Below are 16,515 nucleotides of genomic sequence, written 5' to 3'. Positions count from 1 at the left end.
TCGATATTCACTCTATGATAATACTGAGTTCCATGGTTGCCAGTGGAAAATCTTGTTTTCGCAGGAAGACATGCGTTATAACCTGTTAAGCGAATGCACATCTAGAGGTCATCGGACAAAAATTAGCCAAGCTCTTAAGTGGATACCAGTAATCGGCATATTAAGTCATAATAATGAGTTCCATCGTTTTCAATGGAAAATCTCCATTAGTCCACACAAAATAGGAAAACCCCTCTGTCAATTTGACAGCCGTTAACATATTTAACATGTTCTTTATTTTCCGCTGATTTTAGGATGATAGAACCGCAGAAATCATATCAGCTCTAAAACAGAAAAAGTTCAGCCAAAAAAAATTCAAAAAATTGGACGATTTTTAAAACCAATATTAGTAACATTGCTTTAAAGAAAAACAAAGCATTGATTATTTTTTTACAGCTACCAAACATGATTGAACAAATATCCAGTGTGTGAAAAAAAAAGTCATTTTGGAAAAAACTTAGTGTTCTAGGTCTGCCCAGGGAAGCACTCCAAAAAGGCGCTCGTTTGGGGGTATAGCTCAGTGGTAGAGCATTTGACTGCAGATCAAGAGGTCCTTGGTTCAAATCCAAGTGCCCCATTGCCCTTCTTTTCAATAAAGAAATACTTTATCATTTGATTAGTTACTAGAAATTCAAAAAAAATTACAAAAAATGGACAGGTTTTTAAACCAATTTGAAAAACACTTCTTATAAAATAAATAATTAAATGGTTGATTCTTTTTTGCAGCTACCAAACATGATTGAACAAATATCCAGTGTGTAAAGAAACTCATTTTTGAAAAAATATAGGATGCTAGGTCTGCTTGGGGAAACACTCCCAAAAGGCGTTCATTTGGGGGTAACGCTCAGTGGTAGAGCATTTGACTGCAGATCAAGAGGTCCTTGGTTCAAATTCGAGTGCCCCTTTGCCCTTCTTTTCAATAAAGAAATACTTTATCATTTGATTAGTTACTAGAAATTCAAAAAAAATTACAAAAAATGGACAGGTGTTTAAACCAATTTGAAAAACACTTCTTATAAAATAAATAATTAAATGGTTGATTCTTTTTTGCAGCTACCAAACATGATTGAACAAATATCCAGTGTGTAAAGAAACTCATTTTTGAAAATATATAGAATGCTAGGTCTGCTTGGGGAAAAACTCCCAAAAGGCGCTCGTTTGGGGGTATAGCTCAGTGGTAGAGCATTTGACTGCAGATCAAGAGGTCCTTGGTTCAAATCCCAGTGCCCCCTTGCCTTAATTTTCAATAAAGACGTACTTTATCATCCGTTTAGCGGCTGGAAATTCAAAGGTGATTGGGCGTAAATTAGCTGAGAGGTTACCACAAATCGATATTTACTCTATGATAATACTGAGTTCCATGGTTGCCAGTGGAAAATCTTGTTTTCGCAGGAAGACATGCGTTATAACCTGTTAAGCGAATGCACATCTAGAGGTCATCGGACAAAAATTAGCCAAGCTCTTAAGTGGATACTAGTAATCGGCATATTAAGTCATAATAATGAGTTCCATCGTTTTCAATGGAAAATCTCCATTAGTCCACACAAAATAGGAAAACTCCTCTGTCAATTTGACAGCCGTTAACATATTTAACATGTTCTTTATTTTCCGCTGATTTTAGGATGATAGAACCGCAGAAATTATATCAGCTCTAAAACAGAAAAAGTTCAGCCAAAAAACATTCAAAAAATTGAACGATTTTTAAAACCAATATTAGTAACATTGCTTTAAAGAAAAACAAAGCATTGATTATTTTTTTACAGCTACCAAACATGATTGAACAAATATCCAGTGTGTGAAAAAAAAGTCATTTTGGAAAAAACTTAGTGTTCTAGGTCTGCCCAGGGAAGCATTCTGAAAAGGCGCTCATTTGGGGGTATAGCTCAGTGGTAGAGCATTTGACTGCAGATCAAGAGGTCCTTGGTTCAAATCCGAGTGCCCCCTTGCCCTTCTTTTCAATAAAGAAATACTTTATCATTTGATTAGTTACTAGAAATTCAAATAAAATTACAAAAAATGGACAGGTTTTTAAACCAATTTGAAAAACACTTCTTATAAAATAAAAAATTAAATGGTTGATTCTTTTTTGCAGCTACCAAACATGATTGAACAAATATCCAGTGTGTAAAGAAACTCATTTTTGAAAATATATAGGATGCTAGGTCTGCTTGGGGAAACACTACCAAAAGGCGCTCATTTGGGGGTATAGCTCAGTGGTAGAGCATTTGACTGCAGATCAAGAGGTCCTTGGTTCAAATCCGAGTGCCCCTTTGCCCTTCTTTTCAATAAAGAAATACTTTATCATTTGATTAGTTACTAGAAATTCAAAAAAAATTACAAAAATTGGACAGGTGTTTAAACCAATTTGAAAAACACTTCTTATAAAATAAATAATTAAATGGTTGATTCTTTTTTGCAGCTACCAAACATGATTGAACAAATATCCAGTGTGTAAAGAAACTCATTTTTGAAAATATATAGAATGCTAGATCTGCTTGGGGAAACACTCCCAAAAGGCGCTCATTTGGGGGTATAGCTCAGTGGTAGAGCATTTGACTGCAGATCAAGAGGTCCTTGGTTCAAATCCGAGTGCCCCCTTGCCTTAATTTTCAATAAAGACGTACTTTATCATCCGTTTAGCGGCTGGAAATTCAAAGGTGATTGGGCGTAAATTAGCTGAGAGGTTACCACAAATCGATATTCACTCTATGATAATACTGAGTTCCATGGTTGCCAGTGGAAAATCTTGTTTTCGCAGGAAGACATGCGTTATAACCTGTTAAGCGAATGCACATCTAGAGGTCATCGGACAAAAATTAGCCAAGCTCTTAAGTGGATACCAGTAATCGGCATATTAAGTCATAATAATGAGTTCCATCGTTTTCAATGGAAAATCTCCATTAGTCCACACAAAATAGGAAAACCCCTCTGTCAATTTGACAGCCGTTAACATATTTAACATGTTCTTTATTTTCCGCTGATTTTAGGATGATAGAACCGCAGAAATCATATCAGCTCTAAAACAGAAAAAGTTCAGCCAAAAAAAATTCAAAAAATTGGACGATTTTTAAAACCAATATTAGTAACATTGCTTTAAAGAAAAACAAAGCATTGATTATTTTTTTACAGCTACCAAACATGATTGAACAAATATCCAGTGTGTGAAAAAAAAAGTCATTTTGGAAAAAACTTAGTGTTCTAGGTCTGCCCAGGGAAGCACTCCAAAAAGGCGCTCGTTTGGGGGTATAGCTCAGTGGTAGAGCATTTGACTGCAGATCAAGAGGTCCTTGGTTCAAATCCGAGTGCCCCCTTGCCCTTCTTTTCAATAAAGAAATACTTTATCATTTGATTAGTTACTAGAAATTCAAAAAAAATTACAAAAAATGGACAGGTTTTTAAACCAATTTGAAAAACACTTCTTATAAAATAAATAATTAAATGGTTGATTCTTTTTTGCAGCTACCAAACATGATTGAACAAATATCCAGTGTGTAAAGAAACTCATTTTTGAAAATATATAGGATGCTAGGTCTGCTTGGGGAAACACTCCCAAAAGGCGCTCATTTGGGGGTATAGCTCAGTGGTAGAGCATTTGACTGCAGATCAAGAGGTCCTTGGTTCAAATTCGAGTGCCCCTTTGCCCTTCTTTTCAATAAAGAAATACTTTATCATTTGATTAGTTACTAGAAATTCAAAAAAAATTACAAAAAATGGACAGGTGTTTAAACCAATTTGAAAAACACTTCTTATAAAATAAATAATTAAATGGTTGATTCTTTTTTGCAGCTACCAAACATGATTGAACAAATATCCAGTGTGTAAAGAAACTCATTTTTGAAAATATATAGAATGCTAGGTCTGCTTGGGGAAACACTCCCAAAAGGCGCTCGTTTGGGGGTATAGCTCAGTGGTAGAGCATTTGACTGCAGATCAAGAGGTCCTTGGTTCAAATCCGAGTGCCCCCTTGCCTTAATTTTCAATAAAGACGTACTTTATCATCCGTTTAGCGGCTGGAAATTCAAAGGTGATTGGGCGTAAATTAGCTGAGAGGTTACCACAAATCGATATTTACTCTATGATAATACTGAGTTCCATGGTTGCCAGTGGAAAATCTTGTTTTCGCAGGAAGACATGCGTTATAACCTGTTAAGCGAATGCACATCTAGAGGTCATCGGACAAAAATTAGCCAAGCTCTTAAGTGGATACTAGTAATCGGCATATTAAGTCATAATAATGAGTTCCATCGTTTTCAATGGAAAATCTCCATTAGTCCACACAAAATAGGAAAACTCCTCTGTCAATTTGACAGCCGTTAACATATTTAACATGTTCTTTATTTTCCGCTGATTTTAGGATGATAGAACCGCAGAAATTATATCAGCTCTAAAACAGAAAAAGTTCAGCCAAAAAACATTCAAAAAATTGAACGATTTTTAAAACCAATATTAGTAACATTGCTTTAAAGAAAAACAAAGCATTGATTATTTTTTTACAGCTACCAAACATGATTGAACAAATATCCAGTGTGTGAAAAAAAAGTCATTTTGGAAAAAACTTAGTGTTCTAGGTCTGCCCAGGGAAGCATTCTGAAAAGGCGCTCATTTGGGGGTATAGCTCAGTGGTAGAGCATTTGACTGCAGATCAAGAGGTCCTTGGTTAAAATCCGAGTGCCCCCTTGCCCTTCTTTTCAATAAAGAAATACTTTATCATTTGATTAGTTACTAGAAATTCAAATAAAATTACAAAAAATGGACAGGTTTTTAAACCAATTTGAAAAACACTTCTTATAAAATAAAAAATTAAATGGTTGATTCTTTTTTGCAGCTACCAAACATGATTGAACAAATATCCAGTGTGTAAAGAAACTCATTTTTGAAAATATATAGGATGCTAGGTCTGCTTGGGGAAACACTACCAAAAGGCGCTCATTTGGGGGTATAGCTCAGTGGTAGAGCATTTGACTGCAGATCAAGAGGTCCTTGGTTCAAATCCGAGTGCCCCTTTGCCCTTCTTTTCAATAAAGAAATACTTTATCATTTGATTAGTTACTAGAAATTCAAAAAAAATTACAAAAAATGGACAGGTGTTTAAACCAATTTGAAAAACACTTCTTATAAAATAAATAATTAAATGGTTGATTCTTTTTTGCAGCTACCAAACATGATTGAACAAATATCCAGTGTGTAAAGAAACTCATTTTTGAAAATATATAGAATGCTAGGTCTGCTTGGGGAAACACTCCCAAAAGGCGCTCGTTTGGGGGTATAGCTCAGTGGTAGAGCATTTGACTGCAGATCAAGAGGTCCTTGGTTCAAATCCGAGTGCCCCCTTGCCTTAATTTTCAATAAAGACGTACTTTATCATCCGTTTAGCGGCTGGAAATTCAAAGGTGATTGGGCGTAAATTAGCTGAGAGGTTACCACAAATCGATATTTACTCTATGATAATACTGAGTTCCATGGTTGCCAGTGGAAAATCTTGTTTTCGCAGGAAGACATGCGTTATAACCTGTTAAGCGAATGCACATCTAGAGGTCATCGGACAAAAATTAGCCAAGCTCTTAAGTGGATACTAGTAATCGGCATATTAAGTCATAATAATGAGTTCCATCGTTTTCAATGGAAAATCTCCATTAGTCCACACAAAATAGGAAAACTCCTCTGTCAATTTGACAGCCGTTAACATATTTAACATGTTCTTTATTTTCCGCTGATTTTAGGATGATAGAACCGCAGAAATTATATCAGCTCTAAAACAGAAAAAGTTCAGCCAAAAAACATTCAAAAAATTGAACGATTTTTAAAACCAATATTAGTAACATTGCTTTAAAGAAAAACAAAGCATTGATTATTTTTTTACAGCTACCAAACATGATTGAACAAATATCCAGTGTGTGAAAAAAAAGTCATTTTGGAAAAAACTTAGTGTTCTAGGTCTGCCCAGGGAAGCATTCTGAAAAGGCGCTCATTTGGGGGTATAGCTCAGTGGTAGAGCATTTGACTGCAGATCAAGAGGTCCTTGGTTAAAATCCGAGTGCCCCCTTGCCCTTCTTTTCAATAAAGAAATACTTTATCATTTGATTAGTTACTAGAAATTCAAATAAAATTACAAAAAATGGACAGGTTTTTAAACCAATTTGAAAAACACTTCTTATAAAATAAATAATTAAATGGTTGATTCTTTTTTGCAGCTACCAAACATGATTGAACAAATATCCAGTGTGTAAAGAAACTCATTTTGAAAATATATAGAATGCTAGGTCTGCTTGGGGAAACACTCCCAAAAGGCGCTCGTTTGGGGGTATAGCTCAGTGGTAGAGCATTTGACTGCAGATCAAGAGGTCCTTGGTTCAAATCCGAGTGCCCCCTTGCCTTAATTTTCAATAAAGACGTACTTTATCATCCGTTTAGCGGCTGGAAATTCAAAGGTGATTGGGCGTAAATTAGCTGAGAGGTTACCACAAATCGATATTTACTCTATGATAATACTGAGTTCCATGGTTGCCAGTGGAAAATCTTGTTTTCGCAGGAAGACATGCGTTATAACCTGTTAAGCGAATGCACATCTAGAGGTCATCGGACAAAAATTAGCCAAGCTCTTAAGTGGATACTAGTAATCGGCATATTAAGTCATAATAATGAGTTCCATCGTTTTCAATGGAAAATCTCCATTAGTCCACACAAAATAGGAAAACTCCTCTGTCAATTTGACAGCCGTTAACATATTTAACATGTTCTTTATTTTCCGCTGATTTTAGGATGATAGAACCGCAGAAATTATATCAGCTCTAAAACAGAAAAAGTTCAGCCAAAAAACATTCAAAAAATTGAACGATTTTTAAAACCAATATTAGTAACATTGCTTTAAAGAAAAACAAAGCATTGATTATTTTTTTACAGCTACCAAACATGATTGAACAAATATCCAGTGTGTGAAAAAAAAGTCATTTTGGAAAAAACTTAGTGTTCTAGGTCTGCCCAGGGAAGCATTCTGAAAAGGCGCTCATTTGGGGGTATAGCTCAGTGGTAGAGCATTTGACTGCAGATCAAGAGGTCCTTGGTTCAAATCTGAGTGGTTGATTCTTTTTTGCAGCTACCAAAAATGATTGAACAAATATCCAGTGTGTAAAGAAACTCATTTTTGAAAATATATAGGATGCTAGGTCTGCTTGGGGAAACACTACCAAAAGGCGCTCATTTGGGGGTATAGCTCAGTGGTAGAGCATTTGACTGCAGATCAAGAGGTCCTTGGTTCAAATCCGAGTGCCCCTTTGCCCTTCTTTTCAATAAAGAAATACTTTATCATTTGATTAGTTACTAGAAATTCAAAAAAAATTACAAAAAATGGACAGGTGTTTTAAACCAATTTGAAAAACACTTCTTATAAAATAAATAATTAAATGGTTGATTCTTTTTTGCAGCTACCAAACATGATTGAACAAATATCCAGTGTGTAAAGAAACTCATTTTTGAAAATATATAGAATGCTAGGTCTGCTTGGGGAAACACTCCCAAAAGGTGCTCGTTTGGGGGTATAGCTCAGTGGTAGAGCATTTGACTGCAGATCAAGAGGTCCTTGGTTCAAATCCGAGTGCCCCCTTGCCTTAATTTTCAATAAAGACGTACTTTATCATCCGTTTAGCGGCTGGAAATTCAAAGGTGATTGGGCGTAAATTAGCTGAGAGGTTACCACAAATCGATATTTACTCTATGATAATACTGAGTTCCATGGTTGCCAGTGGAAAATCTTGTTTTCGCAGGAAGACATGCGTTATAACCTGTTAAGCGAATGCACATCTAGAGGTCATCGGACAAAAATTAGCCAAGCTCTTAAGTGGATACTAGTAATCGGCATATTAAGTCATAATAATGAGTTCCATCGTTTTCAATGGAAAATCTCCATTAGTCCACACAAAATAGGAAAACTCCTCTGTCAATTTGACAGCCGTTAACATATTTAACATGTTCTTTATTTTCCGCTGATTTTAGGATGATAGAACCGCAGAAATTATATCAGCTCTAAAACAGAAAAAGTTCAGCCAAAAAACATTCAAAAAATTGAACGATTTTTAAAACCAATATTAGTAACATTGCTTTAAAGAAAAACAAAGCAATTGATTATTTTTTTACAGCTACCAAACATGATTGAACAAATATCCAGTGTGTGAAAAAAAAAGTCATTTTGGAAAAAACTTAGTGTTCTAGGTCTGCCCAGGGAAGCATTCTGAAAAGGCGCTTCATTTGGGGGTATAGCTCAGTGGTAGAGCATTTGACTGCAGATCAAGAGGTCCTTGGTTCAAATCCGAGTGCCCCCTTGCCCTTCTTTTCAATAAAGAAATACTTTATCATTTGATTAGTTACTAGAAATTCAAATAAAATTACAAAAAATGGACAGGTTTTTAAACCAATTTGAAAAACACTTCTTATAAAATAAATAATTAAATGGTTGATTCTTTTTTGCAGCTACCAAACATGATTGAACAAATATCCAGTGTGTAAAGAAACTCATTTTTGAAAATATATAGGATGCTAGGTCTGCTTGGGGAAACACTACCAAAAGGCGCTCATTTGGGGGTATAGCTCAGTGGTAGAGCTATTTGACTGCAGATCAAGAGGTCCTTGGTTCAAATCCGAGTGCCCCTTTGCCCTTCTTTTCAATAAAGAAATACTTTATCATTTGATTAGTTACTAGAAATTTAAAAAAAATTACAAAAAATGGACAGGTGTTTAAACCAATTTGAAAAACACTTCTTATAAAATAAATAATTAAATGGTTGATTCTTTTTTGCAGCTACCAAACATGATTGAACAAATATCCAGTGTGTAAAGAAACTCATTTTTGAAAATATATAGAATGCTAGGTCTGCTTGGGGAAACACTCCCAAAAGGTGCTCGTTTGGGGGTATAGCTCAGTGGTAGAGCATTTGACTGCAGATCAAGAGGTCCTTGGTTCAAATCCGAGTGCCCCCTTGCCTTAATTTTCAATAAAGACGTACTTTATCATCCGTTTAGCGGCTGGAAATTCAAAGGTGATTGGGCGTAAATTAGCTGAGAGGTTACCACAAATCGATATTTACTCTATGATAATACTGAGTTCCATGGTTGCCAGTGGAAAATCTTGTTTTCGCAGGAAGACATGCGTTATAACCTGTTAAGCGAATGCACATCTAGAGGTCATCGGACAAAAATTAGCCAAGCTCTTAAGTGGATACTAGTAATCGGCATATTAAGTCATAATAATGAGTTCCATCGTTTTCAATGGAAAATCTCCATTAGTCAACACAAAATAGGAAAACTCCTCTGTCAATTTGACAGCCGTTAACATATTTAACATGTTCTTTATTTTCCGCTGATTTTAGGATGATAGAACCGCAGAAATTATATCAGCTCTAAAACAGAAAAAGTTCAGCCAAAAAACATTCAAAAAATTGAACGATTTTTAAAACCAATATTAGTAACATTGCTTTAAAGAAAAACAAAGCATTGATTATTTTTTTACAGCTACCAAACATGATTGAACAAATATCCAGTGTGTGAAAAAAAAAGTCATTTTGGAAAAAACTTAGTGTTCTAGGTCTGCCCAGGGAAGCTTTCTGAAAAGGCGCTCATTTGGGGGTATAGCTCAGTGGTAGAGCATTTGACTGCAGATCAAGAGGTCCTTGGTTCAAATCCGAGTGCCCCCTTGCCCTTCTTTTCAATAAAGAAATACTTTATCATTTGATTAGTTACTAGAAATTCAAATAAAATTACAAAAAATGGACAGGTTTTTAAACCAATTTGAAAAACACTTCTTATAAAATAAATAATTAAATGGTTGATTCTTTTTTGCAGCTACCAAACATGATTGAACAAATATCCAGTGTGTAAAGAAACTCATTTTTGAAAATATATAGGATGCTAGGTCTGCTTGGGGAAACACTCCGAAAAGGCGCTCGTTTGGGGGTATAGCTCAGTGGTAGAGCATTTGACTGCAGATCAAGAGGTCCTTGGTTCAAATCCGAGTGCCCCTTTGCCCTTCTTTTCAATAAAGAAATACTTTATCATTTGATTAGTTACTAGAAATTTAAAAAAAATTACAAAAAATGGACAGGTTTTTAAACCAATTTGAAAAACACTTCTTATAAAATAAATAATTAAATGGTTTATTCTTTTTTGCAGCTACCAAACATGATTGAACAAATATCCAGTGTGTAAAGAAACTCATTTTTGAAAATATATAGAATGCTAGGTCTGCTTGGGGAAACACTCCCAAAAGGTGCTCGTTTGGGGGTATAGCTCAGTGGTAGAGCATTTGACTGCAGATCAAGAGGTCCTTGGTTCAAATCCGAGTGCCCCCTTGCCTTAATTTTCAATAAAGACGTACTTTATCATCCGTTTAGCGGCTGGAAATTCAAAGGTGATTGGGCGTAAATTAGCTGAGAGGTTACCACAAATCGATATTTACTCTATGATAATACTGAGTTCCATGGTTGCCAGTGGAAAATCTTGTTTTCGCAGGAAGACATGCGTTATAACCTGTTAAGCGAATGCACATCTAGAGGTCATCGGACAAAAATTAGCCAAGCTCTTAAGTGGATACCAGTAATCGGCATATTAAGTCATAATAATGAGTTCCATCGTTGTCAATGGAAAATCTCCATTAGTCCACACAAAATAGGAAAACTCCTCTGTCAATTTGACAGCCGTTAACATATTTAACATGTTCTTTATTTTCCGCTGATTTTAGGATGATAGAACCGCAGAAATTATATCAGCTCTAAAACAGAAAAAGTTCAGCCAAAAAAAATTCAAAAAATTGGACGATTTTTAAAACCAATATTAGTAACATTGCTTTAAAGAAAAACAAAGCATTGATTATTTTTTTACAGCTACCAAACATGATTGAACAAATATCCAGTGTGTGAAAAAAAAAGTCATTTTGGAAAAAACTTAGTGTTCTAGGTCTGCCCAGGGAAGCATTCTGAAAAGGCGCTCGTTTGGGGGTATAGCTCAGTGGTAGAGCATTTGACTGCAGATCAAGAGGTCCTTGGTTCAAATCCGAGTGCCCCCTTGCCCTTCTTTTCAATAAAGAAATACTTTATCATTTGATTAGTTACTAGAAATTAAAAAAAAATTACAAAAAATGGACAGGTTTTTAAACCAATTTGAAAAACACTTCTTATAAAATAAATAATTAAATGGTTGATTCTTTTTTGCAGCTACCAAACATGATTGAACAAATATCCAGTGTGTAAAGAAACTCATTTTTGAAAATATATAGGATGCTACGTCTGCTTGGGGAAACACTCCCAAAAGGCGCTCGTTTGGGGGTATAGCTCAGTGGTAGAGCATTTGACTGCAGATCAAGAGGTCCTTGGTTCAAATCCGAGTGCCCCTTTGCCCTTCTTTTCAATAAAGAAATACTTTATCATTTGATTAGTTACTAGAAATTCAAAAAAAATTACAAAAAATGGACAGGTGTTTAAACCAATTTGAAAAACACTTCTTATAAAATAAATAATTAAATGGTTGATTCTTTTTTGCAGCTACCAAACATGATTGAACAAATATCCAGTGTGTAAAGAAACTCATTTTTGAAAATATATAGAATGCTAGGTCTGCTTGGGGAAACACTCCCAAAAGGCGCTCGTTTGGGGGTATAGCTCAGTGGTAGAGCATTTGACTGCAGATCAAGAGGTCCTTGGTTCAAATCCGAGTGCCCCCTTGCCTTAATTTTCAATAAAGACGTACTTTATCATCCGTTTAGCGGCTGGAAATTCAAAGGTGATTGGGCGTAAATTAGCTGAGAGGTTACCACAAATCGATATTTACTCTATGATAATACTGAGTTCCATGGTTGCCAGTGGAAAATCTTGTTTTCGCAGGAAGACATGCGTTATAACCTGTTAAGCGAATGCACATCTAGAGGTCATCGGACAAAAATTAGCCAAGCTCTTAAGTGGATACCAGTAATCGGCATATTAAGTCATAATAATGAGTTCCATCGTTGTCAATGGAAAATCTCCATTAGTCCACACAAAATAGGAAAACTCCTCTGTCAATTTGACAGCCGTTAACATATTTAACATGTTCTTTATTTTCCGCTGATTTTAGGATGATAGAACCGCAGAAATTATATCAGCTCTAAAACAGAAAAAGTTCAGCCAAAAAACATTCAAAAAATTGAACGATTTTTAAAACCAATATTAGTAACATTGCTTTAAAGAAAAACAAAGCATTGATTATTTTTTTACAGCTACCAAACATGATTGAACAAATATCTAGTGTGTGAAAAAAAAAGTCATTTTGGAAAAAACTTAGTGTTCTAGGTCTGCCCAGGGAAGCATTCTGAAAAGGCGCTCATTTGGGGGAATAGCTCAGTGGTAGAGCATTTGACTGCAGATCAAGAGGTCCTTGGTTCAAATCCGAGTGCCCCCTTGCCCTTCTTTTCAATAAAGAAATACTTTATCATTTGATTAGTTACTAGAAATTAAAAAAAAATTACAAAAAATGGACAGGTTTTTAAACCAATTTGAAAAACACTTCTTATAAAATAAATAATTAAATGGTTGATTCTTTTTTGCAGCCACCAAACATGATTGAACAAATATCCAGTGTGTAAAGAAACTCATTTTTGAAAATATATAGGATGCTAGGTCTGCTTGGGGAAACACTCCCAAAAGGCGCTCGTTTGGGGGTATAGCTCAGTGGTAGAGCATTTGACTGCAGATCAAGAGGTCCTTGGTTCAAATCCGAGTGCCCCTTTGCCCTTCTTTTCAATAAAGAAATACTTTATCATTTGATTAGTTACTAGAAATTAAAAAAAAATTACAAAAAATGGACAGGTTTTTAAACCAATTTGAAAAACACTTCTTATAAAATAATTAAATGGTTGATTCTTTTTTGCAGCTACCAAACATGATTGAACAAATATCCAGTGTGTAAAGAAACTCATTTTTGAAAATATATAGAATGCTAGGTCTGCTTGGGGAAACACTCCCAAAAGGTGCTCGTTTGGGGGTATAGCTCAGTGGTAGAGCATTTGACTGCACATCAAGAGGTCATTGGTTCAAATCCGAGTGCCCCCTTGCCTTAATTTTCAATAAAGACGTACTTTATCATCCGTTTAGCGGCTGGAAATTCAAAGGTGATTGGGCGTAAATTAGCTGAGAGGTTACCACAAATCGATATTTACTCTATGATAATACTGAGTTCCATGGTTGCCAGTGGAAAATCTTGTTTTCGCAGGAAGACATGCGTTATAACCTGTTAAGCGAATGCACATCTAGAGGTCATCGGACAAAAATTAGCCAAGCTCTTAAGTGGATACCAGTAATCGGCATATTAAGTCATAATAATGAGTTCCATCGTTGTCAATGGAAAATCTCCATTAGTCCACACAAAATAGGAAAACTCCTCTGTCAATTTGACAGCCGTTAACATATTTAACATGTTCTTTATTTTCCGCTGATTTTAGGATGATAGAACCGCAGAAATTATATCAGCTCTAAAACAGAAAAAGTTCAGCCAAAAAACATTCAAAAAATTGAACGATTTTTAAAACCAATATTAGTAACATTGCTTTAAAGAAAAACAAAGCATTGATTATTTTTTTACAGCTACCAAACATGATTGAACAAATATCCAGTGTGTGAAAAAAAAAGTCATTTTGGAAAAAACTTAGTGTTCTAGGTCTGCCCAGGGAAGCATTCTGAAAAGGCGCTCATTTGGGGGTATAGCTCAGTGGTAGAGCATTTGACTGCAGATCAAGAGGTCCTTGGTTCAAATCCGAGTGCCCCCTTGCCCTTCTTTTCAATAAAGAAATACTTTATCATTTGATTAGTTACTAGAAATTCAAAAAAAATTACAGAAAATGGACAGGTTTTTAAACCAATTTGAAAAACACTTCTTATAAAATAAATAATTAAATGGTTGATTCTTTTTTGCAGCTACCAAACATGATTGAACAAATATCCAGTGTGTAAAGAAACTCATTTTTGAAAATATATAGAATGCTAGGTCTGCTTGGGGAAACACTCCCAAAAGGCGCTCGTTTTGGGGTATAGCTCAGTGGTAGAGCATTTGACTGCACATCAAGAGGTCATTGGTTCAAATCCGAGTGCCCCCTTGCCTTAATTTTCAATAAAGACGTACTTTATCATCCGTTTAGCGGCTGGAAATTCAAAGGTGATTGGGCGTAAATTAGCTGAGAGGTTACCACAAATCGATATTTAGTCTATGATAATACTGAGTTCCATGGTTGCCAGTGGAAAATCTTGTTTTCGTAGGAAGACATGCGTTATAACCTGTTAAGCGAATGCACATCTAGAGGTCATCGGACAAAAATTAGCCAAGCTCTTAAGTGGATACTAGTAATCGGCATATTAAGTCATAATAATGAGTTCCATCGTTGTCAATGGAAAATCTCCATTAGTCCACACAAAATAGGAAAACTCCTCTGTCAATTTGACAGCCGTTAACATATTTAACATGTTCTTTATTTTCCGCTGATTTTAGGATGATAGAACCGCAGAAATTATATCAGCTCTAAAACAGAAAAAGTTCAGCCAAAAAACATTCAAAAAATTGAACGATTTTTAAAACCAATATTAGTAACATTGCTTTAAAGAAAAACAAAGCATTGATTATTTTTTTACAGCTACCAAACATGATTGAACAAATATCCAGTGTGTGAAAAAAAAAGTCATTTTGGAAAAAACTTAGTGTTCTAGGTCTGCCCAGGGAAGCATTCTGAAAAGGCGCTCATTTGGGGGTATAGCTCAGTGGTAGAGCATTTGACTGCAGATCAAGAGGTCCTTGGTTCAAATCCGAGTGCCCCCTTGCCCTTCTTTTCAATAAAGAAATACTTTATCATTTGATTAGTTACTAGAAATTCAAAAAAAATTACCAAAAATGGACAGGTTTTTAAACCAATTTGAAAAACACTTCTTATAAAATAAATAATTAAATGGTTGATTCTTTTTTGCAGCTACCAAACATGATTGAACAAATATCCAGTGTGTAAAGAAACTCATTTTTGAAAATATATAGAATGCTAGGTCTGCTTGGGGAAACACTCCCAAAAGGTACTCGTTTGGGGGTATAGCTCAGTGGTAGAGCATTTGACTGCAGATCAAGAGGTCCTTGGTTCAAATCTGAGTGCCCCCTTGCCTTAATTTTCAATAAAGACGTACTTTATCATCCGTTTAGCGGCTGGAAATTCAAAGGTGATTGGGCGTAAATTAGCTGAGAGGTTACCACAAATCGATATTTACTCTATGATAATACTGAGTTCCATGGTTGCCAGTGGAAAATCTTGTTTTCGCAGGAAGACATGCGTTATAACCTGTTAAGCGAATGCACATCTAGAGGTCATCGGACAAAAATTAGCCAAGCTCTTAAGTGGATACCAGTAATCGGCATATTAAGTCATAATAATGAGTTCCATCGTTTTCAATGGAAAATCTCCATTAGTCCACACAAAATAGGAAAACCCTCATGTCAATTTGACAGCCGTTAACATATTTAACATGTTCTTTATTTTCCGCTGATTTTAGGATGATAGAACCGCAGAAATTATATCAGCTCTAAAACAGAAAAAGTTCAGCCAAAAAAAATTCAAAAAATTGGACGATTTTTAAAACCAATATTAGTAACATTGCTTTAAAGAAAAACAAAGCATTGATTATTTTTTTACAGCTACCAAACATGATTGAACAAATATCCAGTGTGTGAAAAAAAAAGTCATTTTGGAAAAAACTTAGTGTTCTAGGTCTGCCCAGGGAAGCATTCTGAAAAGGCGCTCGTTTGGGGGTATAGCTCAGTGGTAGAGCATTTGACTGCAGATCAAGAGGTCCTTGGTTCAAATCCGAGTGCCCCCTTGCCCTTCTTTTCAATAAAGAAATACTTTATCATTTGATTAGTTACTAGAAATTAAAAAAAAATTACAAAAAATGGACAGGTTTTTAAACCAATTTGAAAAACACTTCTTATAAAATAAATAATTAAATGGTTGATTCTTTTTTGCAGCTACCAAACATGATTGAACAAATATCCAGTGTGTAAAGAAACTCATTTTTGAAAATATATAGGATGCTAGGTCTGCTTGGGGAAACACTCCCAAAAGGCGCTCGTTTGGGGGTATAGCTCAGTGGTAGAGCATTTGACTGCAGATCAAGAGGTCCTTGGTTCAAATCCGAGTGCCCCTTTGCCCTTCTTTTCAATAAAGAAATACTTTATCATTTGATTAGTTACTAGAAATTAAAAAAAAATTACAAAAAATGGACAAGTGTTTAAACCAATTTGAAAAACACTTCTTATAAAATAAATAATTAAATGGTTGATTCTTTTTTGCAGCTACCAAACATGATTGAACAAATATCCAGTGTGTAAAGAAACTCATTTTTGAAAATATATAGAATGCTAGGTCTGCTTGGGGAAACACTCCCAAAAGGCGCTCGTTTGGGGGTATAGCTCAGTGGTAGAGCATTTGACTGC

At 35.2% G+C, this 16,515-nt stretch overlaps 23 non-coding genes across 23 annotated transcripts; all 23 read left to right on the top strand.

The window, feature by feature from the left end:
* Positions 1-1,911: 1,911 nt before the first annotated feature.
* TRNAC-GCA (transfer RNA cysteine (anticodon GCA)) lies at positions 1,912-1,983 on the top strand. The gene has a single exon. It is a non-coding gene; the product is annotated as a tRNA-Cys (tRNA).
* A 255-nt stretch (positions 1,984-2,238) lies between these two features.
* TRNAC-GCA (transfer RNA cysteine (anticodon GCA)) lies at positions 2,239-2,310 on the top strand. Its single transcript has one exon. It is a non-coding gene; the product is annotated as a tRNA-Cys (tRNA).
* Positions 2,311-2,565: 255 nt separating this feature from the next.
* Positions 2,566-2,637, top strand: TRNAC-GCA (transfer RNA cysteine (anticodon GCA)). The gene has a single exon. It is a non-coding gene; the product is annotated as a tRNA-Cys (tRNA).
* Positions 2,638-3,278: 641 nt separating this feature from the next.
* Positions 3,279-3,350, top strand: TRNAC-GCA (transfer RNA cysteine (anticodon GCA)). The gene has a single exon. It is a non-coding gene; the product is annotated as a tRNA-Cys (tRNA).
* Positions 3,351-3,932: 582 nt separating this feature from the next.
* TRNAC-GCA (transfer RNA cysteine (anticodon GCA)) lies at positions 3,933-4,004 on the top strand. The gene has a single exon. It is a non-coding gene; the product is annotated as a tRNA-Cys (tRNA).
* A 967-nt stretch (positions 4,005-4,971) lies between these two features.
* TRNAC-GCA (transfer RNA cysteine (anticodon GCA)) lies at positions 4,972-5,043 on the top strand. Its single transcript has one exon. It is a non-coding gene; the product is annotated as a tRNA-Cys (tRNA).
* A 255-nt stretch (positions 5,044-5,298) lies between these two features.
* On the top strand, positions 5,299-5,370 carry TRNAC-GCA (transfer RNA cysteine (anticodon GCA)). Its single transcript has one exon. It is a non-coding gene; the product is annotated as a tRNA-Cys (tRNA).
* A 966-nt stretch (positions 5,371-6,336) lies between these two features.
* On the top strand, positions 6,337-6,408 carry TRNAC-GCA (transfer RNA cysteine (anticodon GCA)). The gene has a single exon. It is a non-coding gene; the product is annotated as a tRNA-Cys (tRNA).
* Positions 6,409-7,239: 831 nt separating this feature from the next.
* TRNAC-GCA (transfer RNA cysteine (anticodon GCA)) lies at positions 7,240-7,311 on the top strand. The gene has a single exon. It is a non-coding gene; the product is annotated as a tRNA-Cys (tRNA).
* Positions 7,312-7,567: 256 nt separating this feature from the next.
* TRNAC-GCA (transfer RNA cysteine (anticodon GCA)) lies at positions 7,568-7,639 on the top strand. The gene has a single exon. It is a non-coding gene; the product is annotated as a tRNA-Cys (tRNA).
* A 643-nt stretch (positions 7,640-8,282) lies between these two features.
* TRNAC-GCA (transfer RNA cysteine (anticodon GCA)) lies at positions 8,283-8,354 on the top strand. Its single transcript has one exon. It is a non-coding gene; the product is annotated as a tRNA-Cys (tRNA).
* A 583-nt stretch (positions 8,355-8,937) lies between these two features.
* Positions 8,938-9,009, top strand: TRNAC-GCA (transfer RNA cysteine (anticodon GCA)). Its single transcript has one exon. It is a non-coding gene; the product is annotated as a tRNA-Cys (tRNA).
* A 641-nt stretch (positions 9,010-9,650) lies between these two features.
* TRNAC-GCA (transfer RNA cysteine (anticodon GCA)) lies at positions 9,651-9,722 on the top strand. The gene has a single exon. It is a non-coding gene; the product is annotated as a tRNA-Cys (tRNA).
* Positions 9,723-9,977: 255 nt separating this feature from the next.
* TRNAC-GCA (transfer RNA cysteine (anticodon GCA)) lies at positions 9,978-10,049 on the top strand. The gene has a single exon. It is a non-coding gene; the product is annotated as a tRNA-Cys (tRNA).
* A 255-nt stretch (positions 10,050-10,304) lies between these two features.
* Positions 10,305-10,376, top strand: TRNAC-GCA (transfer RNA cysteine (anticodon GCA)). The gene has a single exon. It is a non-coding gene; the product is annotated as a tRNA-Cys (tRNA).
* Positions 10,377-11,017: 641 nt separating this feature from the next.
* On the top strand, positions 11,018-11,089 carry TRNAC-GCA (transfer RNA cysteine (anticodon GCA)). The gene has a single exon. It is a non-coding gene; the product is annotated as a tRNA-Cys (tRNA).
* A 255-nt stretch (positions 11,090-11,344) lies between these two features.
* On the top strand, positions 11,345-11,416 carry TRNAC-GCA (transfer RNA cysteine (anticodon GCA)). Its single transcript has one exon. It is a non-coding gene; the product is annotated as a tRNA-Cys (tRNA).
* A 255-nt stretch (positions 11,417-11,671) lies between these two features.
* Positions 11,672-11,743, top strand: TRNAC-GCA (transfer RNA cysteine (anticodon GCA)). Its single transcript has one exon. It is a non-coding gene; the product is annotated as a tRNA-Cys (tRNA).
* Positions 11,744-12,711: 968 nt separating this feature from the next.
* TRNAC-GCA (transfer RNA cysteine (anticodon GCA)) lies at positions 12,712-12,783 on the top strand. Its single transcript has one exon. It is a non-coding gene; the product is annotated as a tRNA-Cys (tRNA).
* A 964-nt stretch (positions 12,784-13,747) lies between these two features.
* TRNAC-GCA (transfer RNA cysteine (anticodon GCA)) lies at positions 13,748-13,819 on the top strand. Its single transcript has one exon. It is a non-coding gene; the product is annotated as a tRNA-Cys (tRNA).
* A 968-nt stretch (positions 13,820-14,787) lies between these two features.
* On the top strand, positions 14,788-14,859 carry TRNAC-GCA (transfer RNA cysteine (anticodon GCA)). Its single transcript has one exon. It is a non-coding gene; the product is annotated as a tRNA-Cys (tRNA).
* Positions 14,860-15,827: 968 nt separating this feature from the next.
* Positions 15,828-15,899, top strand: TRNAC-GCA (transfer RNA cysteine (anticodon GCA)). Its single transcript has one exon. It is a non-coding gene; the product is annotated as a tRNA-Cys (tRNA).
* Positions 15,900-16,154: 255 nt separating this feature from the next.
* TRNAC-GCA (transfer RNA cysteine (anticodon GCA)) lies at positions 16,155-16,226 on the top strand. Its single transcript has one exon. It is a non-coding gene; the product is annotated as a tRNA-Cys (tRNA).
* Positions 16,227-16,515: the final 289 nt, after the last annotated feature.

This window comes from Dendropsophus ebraccatus, chromosome 7 (assembly GCF_027789765.1).
Source record: "Dendropsophus ebraccatus isolate aDenEbr1 chromosome 7, aDenEbr1.pat, whole genome shotgun sequence".
Taxonomy (NCBI): Eukaryota; Metazoa; Chordata; class Amphibia; order Anura; family Hylidae; genus Dendropsophus; species Dendropsophus ebraccatus.
The sequence above is the reverse complement of the archived record's forward strand: the minus strand, read 5'-3'. Positions and strand labels throughout refer to the sequence as shown.